The following is a 5,504-nucleotide window of genomic DNA, read 5'->3' as shown; positions in this document are numbered from 1 at the left end:
CTACCCCATTCCAAATGTTGGTGCATTCCAAACCCTTCCCAAACCCCACTGATTCACAAACCTTTCCTTATTCCAGCCCCCTTGCTCATTCCTGCATATGATCCCATGGGATCAGCCTCTTGAACATCCAGGTGGTTATCCCTCTCCTCATCCCAGCAGGAGCTATTCCTGATCCCAAATATCCCAAATTTCAGCTGGATGAAGAATATTTCTGCCTTAAAACCAGCTGAAATTCCTGCCTTATCCATGGGATGATCCAGAGCTTGGAGCAAGCTCCCCTGTCCTGTCCATTTCTCCCTTCTCACATATCTCCTTTTCCATGAATCCCAACACCTTGGAGAGCTGGATAATGCTCCTTTTTTCTTCCCTTGTGAGGAGAACTCCTGGTGGGATTTGTTTTCCCGTTAGGAACAGAATAGGGAAAAGGTTAAGAGGCACTTCAGGAGATCCACCCCATTCCAGGGCTTTTATTCCTGCGTAAAGCCCGATCCCATTTGAGCAGCTCTCGTCATCCCAAGTGATGAATTCCTTCTCCTCCTCTTCCTGCTCCTCGTTTTCCTTCTTCTCACATCCTTGTGCCGGGAAAAGCAGCCCTGCTCCAGCACCTGCTTCCTGCTGGATTTATTCCTTGGAGGATCTTTCCTCATAGGAATTTCTCCTGGTCACGCAGTGATTTTTTGCCTTTCCTTATGGAAAAGGCCCTTCCCAGTCTTTTTCCTTTTCCCCCTAAAAATCCACATTGGAAATTTATGGGGAAGAGGGTGTGGAAGCAGAGGAAACAAAGGGAAAAGCAGGGATGAAACAGTGACTTCCCAAACTGGAGATTTCCTCTGGATGCTTCCAAAAAAACAAGTCTGCCATCAGCTCAACATCTGCAGGGATTTTATGGGTTTGGGAATGATGGCTCTGATCAGACCCAAGGGGACAGAGACTCCTGGAAAAGCCCCTTTGGAAGCAATTCCCACCTTCTGTCTCCTTTTTCCACCCAGAGCTGCTGGATTTGTTCCCCCCCCGCCCCATTCCCAGGAATGATTCCAAAATGGATTTGTGCATCCAAACTTTAATCCCTTCCCTGTTTTCCTTCCATTGTGGATCCCGGAGCTCCAAGGTGGGGCATTTCAGGAAAGCCTTGGAAGGGGTTTAATGCCCGCTCACTTTTATGGGATTTTCCTGACGGAATTTTTCCTCCTCTCCAAAGCCTTTCCTGTGCTCAACTTCAGGAAACCCCCTCATGCATCCCTGAAATTCCTGGGAAACTCAGCATTCCCGAGGTGCTGTTGTGATTTTACTGCTGTTTCCATGAGGGCCAGCAGGATCCATATCCCAGCCAGGATCCATATCCAGGCCATGTCTCCATTCCTGTCGGGAATTACTGGAGCGTGACCCAGGTATCGCTGCCGAGGACAGACACAAAGAGGCAATCGGAGATGGGAATCTTGGCCTTTAAGAAGGATGAGGACATGGATGAATCCCGATTTATCCCAACTCCTGCTGCCACGGACTCCATATCCATTAGCTGAATAAATAAAGGAGCGGGTAGGGAGAGTGGGAGCAGGGAGTACAGAGCAGGCATAAGCAAAGCATTCCAAGGGCTCCCAGATCTCTCAGTATTGCTGCCTTGGGAAGCGGGGCAAGAATCACATCCCCACCTTTCCATTCCATCTGTTTTCCAACAGAGATAAGAGCATTCATTGTAATGCTGGTGGGAGGAAAACCCTGCGGGAAAGTGCTCCTTCCCAAGGAAAAGCTCCTTGCCCGGCCTTCCCTGGGATCCAGATGCAGAAATCAGTGCAGTGTCAGGAATTCCAGTTTGGTGGGAGCCAAAGCGCAGCATCATCCCAGATGATCCCTGCCTTTCCCACATTTTCTGTGGTCCAGGGGAATCAGAGAGAGTGGAGTGGGAATAGGTGGGATGTGAGAAGGGGGAGCTGCTGGAATGGGGTGAGAAAAGGGGAGAGTGGGGAAAGAATAAAAGAGGAAAGGGATGGGGTGAAAAGGAGAAAGGGAGGGAAAGAGGGAAAAGGGGAAGGAAAAAAGAAAGAGGAAAGGTGGATGAAAAAAGAAAGAAAAGGTGGATGAAAAAAAGGGGAAAGGGAAAACTAATGGAAGGAAATGGGAGGAAAAAACAGAAGGGGGAAAAATTGAAAGTGAAAGAAAGGAAAAGGGGAAAGAAAGAAAGAAAGAGTAAGGAAAAAGGAATGGGGAAAGGAAAGGAAAGGAAAGGAAAGGAAAGGAAAGGAAAGGAAAGGAAAGGAAAGGAAAGGAAAGGAAAGGAAAGGAAAGGAAAGGAAAGGAAAGGAAAGGAAAGGAAAGGAAAGGAAAGGAAAGGAAAGGAAAGGAAAGGAAAGGAAAGGAAAGGAAAGGAAAGGAAAGGAAAGGAAAGGAAAGGAAAGGAAAGGAAAGGAAAGGAAAGGAAAGGAAAGGAAAGGAAAGGAAAGGAAAGGAAAGGAAAGGAAAGGAAAGGAAAGGAAAGTCCAGCTGGAGCAATCTGCTCCCCCTGCAGCCGCCTCCACCTCATTCCCGGATTTTAAACACTTTTTCTTTCCTTTTTATTCCCTCTAAATTTTTCCTTTCTTTTCCCTGAAATTCCACTTCTAGCTGTCCCAGCAAATAGAGCAGCCCGGAGGGAGCTTCCATCCCTCCATCCATCCCTGCATCCCTTCCCGCATCCCTCCATCCGTCTTTTCCCAAAGAAATCCCGGTCCCGGGCTCGGGGCAGCTTTTCCCGTTCTCCCTGTCCTGTCCTTCGGGATCCATCCCTGTCTCTCCGTCCTGTCTCTCTGGGATCCATCCCTGCGGAGGGCAGAAAACCCCTGTCCCTCCATCTGTAGCCGATTCTGGGATTTTCCCAGTGTTACGCATCCTCTGGACACCCTGGGACGGGAGTGCTCCTTTCAGCATATTTCAGGGAAAAATAACCAATTGTGGAGATATTTTTTCTACTTTTTCTCCTTTAAACCCCATTTTTTTTTCTGTGTATATTTTTTTGCTTCCTTTCCTTTTTCTTCTTTTTTCCTTTTTGAATTTTCCTTTTGTTTTTCTCTCTTTTTTTATCCTTTCCCCCTTATTTTCCTTTTCCTTATGTCTCTTTTCCCTATTTCTTTTCTCTTTTCTTTTTCCTATTTTCTTTTCATTTTCTTTTTGTTTCTTTTTTTCCTTTTCCGTTTTTGTAGTATTTTGTTTTATTTTATTCCCTTTTATTGCTTTTTGTTCCCTTTTATTTAATTAATTAATTATTTTTCTTTTATTCCAAGAAACCAAATCCAGCTCTCCCACCTTTCCTCGGCTCCAACAGGGTCGACATAGAAACAACATTAAAAAAAAAAATTTTTTAAACCCAAAAAATCCCCGCCTGCTCCTTTTGCTCTTTCCGCATCCAGCGGCTCCACAATCCCGTGTTTAACGTTCCCAGAAATCCGGAGCCGGTGGATTCCCCTTTACCCTTTAATATTTCCTCTCCAACTCCCGGGCACTGGGAATAAACTTCCAGTCTTTTTCTCCCCCTCCTTCCCTTTTCCAGCCTCTTTCCTACCTGGGTTTTGTGGGCTTTTGGATTAACCGAAGCGGATTCTCCAAAAATAGTCTAGGATTAGGACAATTTCTGGGAGAAATAGTGGGAATTGCCTTGAGCCTGAGAGGAATTACAGCTCGGAAAAGAAGGCTCCATCAGTTTCCCGGGAGACGGGATAAGCCTTACTTGGGTGTTTCAGTTCTTTTTAGCCCCATTAATAATTAGTCCCATCCTCAGCCCCGAGTTGTCCTAGTTTTTTTTGGGTTTGGGGGGCTTTTTTTTTTTTTTGTCCTTAGGATTATCCAGAAATGCGCTGGATACTGCGGGCAGGGAAGGCAGGGCCGGCTCTTCCAGCGTTACTCTGAGGGAAAGGATTGGGGGAGAATTTGGGATCCCACCGGGGCTTCCCCGTCCTCTTTGTGCTTTGATGCCCTTGGAGCCGTCCCTGAATGTCATTAAGGGCCGGGATAATTAAAAGGGAAAAAAAAAAAAAAAAAGAGAGAAAAGTCGCTTTTCCTGGAGGGAGAAGTCATGGAAAAATGAAAGAAAACTATGGATAACGGAGAGAAGAGAAGAGGTTGGAACGGGACTGATTTGGGAGCTCAGGCCCTGCCCGGTCCCCCTCGGCATTCCCCAGCCGCATCCCAGAAAATAACCCGAACCCGGCATTTGACGGGAATTGACGGGAAAACGGAGCAGGGACACAGCGATCCCGGCTGTGATTGAGGGGAGCTGGGAATGCTCGAGACAAGAGGGAAAAGCAGCCGGGAGCGGCAGGGCAGGAGCGGGAAAGCGGCGGGATGGGCGCTGCTCCCGCGGGGGGGACGGGCGGGCACGGAGCGCTAATTGGAGCTGTCAGCGCTAATTAGCGAGAGCTCATTAGCGATGTCACCTGTCGCGGTGAGGGGACACGGACGGGGACGGAGACACGGAGAAGGACATGGGGACACGGCCACCCCCTCCGAGCTGTGACCCACACCTCCGTCCCCGAACCTGGAGAAGGGCCACTGAAATTCCCGGTTTTCCCAGTAAACACATCCGCGGGAATCTTTGGATCCCTTATTTTTTGGCCCACGAGGATGTTGGAATGCAGGAGCCGCGGGAATGTCACCGCGAACGGCGCTTCCGGGGACAAACCCTCTCCCGGAACGAAAATCTAGGAGGAAAAATAGGGGAAAGGCAGAAAATCCGCTAAAATTAAAATGGAACTAGCAAATTTCAGGGAAGCTCGGGAGTTTGGGAAGGAGAGGGAAGAGGGAGGGAGCTGGACCCTCACGTCCCGTCCCTGTCCCATGGTTTGGGGCTAAACCGGGCAGAATCGGAGCCTCGAGGTGTCTCCCACACCCCAAAACTCCTCCTGTGCTCCAAGATTGGGAGACGGGATCCCAAAAAACTCGCGGGCTTGGCGTATCCCTGAATCCACCCTGAATCCATCCCCCACTGCGGCCTCCGCGGCGCTGCCCTCGGCCCCGGCGGCTCTGGGGCGAGCTGAGGGGGAGAAGGCTGAGGAAGAAGGGCTGGGAATAAAGCGGGAAGCGGGAAGGAAGGGGAAGGACAGGAAAAGCAGGAGAAGGAGCGGCGGGTGTCCCCTACCTGCGCCCCGGCCTCCGGCCCGGCTGTGCGGGAGCTGGGAGCATCCCGGCATTTATTGGAACTCCAACTGTGCCACTGTTGACTTTAGCACAAAGCAAAGATTTCGCCGGGCACCCGTTTAAAAATGAATATTTTACCAAGATATCGATCAGCTTTATAAAATTCACTTCCAGCGCCGCGGCTCCGAACGGCGCGGGGGGGGGCGCCAGGAAAGGGGCCGCAATATAAGATCTGTGTAAATTTGCTGAACTCTGACGTGGTGGGGAAAGTTTACCCTCCTGGAATTTGGAGCTCCGGCCACCACCCCACCCCCCGTCACCCCCCCACCCCCCCAACCCCCCCCCCGGTCCTCTTCTTTTTTTTTTTTTTTTTTTTTTTTTTTTTTTTTTTTTTTGTTTAC

The 5,504-nt window shown here is 49.4% G+C and overlaps 1 long non-coding RNA gene across 2 annotated transcripts; it reads right to left on the bottom strand.

The window, feature by feature from the left end:
- Positions 1-438: 438 nt before the first annotated feature.
- On the bottom strand, positions 439-5,182 carry LOC110474306 (uncharacterized). Of its 2 annotated transcripts, none has more exons than XR_004147997.2 (3): positions 5,105-5,182; positions 4,491-4,667; positions 439-1,441 (listed from the first exon to the last, which is right to left on the bottom strand). It is a non-coding gene; the product is annotated as an uncharacterized LOC110474306 (long non-coding RNA). The 2 variants fall into 2 exon arrangements; XR_004147998.2 differs by having other exon boundaries at positions 4,505-4,667.
- Positions 5,183-5,504: the final 322 nt, after the last annotated feature.

Source organism: Lonchura striata, chromosome 3, assembly GCF_046129695.1.
Source record: "Lonchura striata isolate bLonStr1 chromosome 3, bLonStr1.mat, whole genome shotgun sequence".
Taxonomy (NCBI): Eukaryota; Metazoa; Chordata; class Aves; order Passeriformes; family Estrildidae; genus Lonchura; species Lonchura striata.
This window is presented reverse-complemented; position numbering and strand designations above follow the sequence as displayed.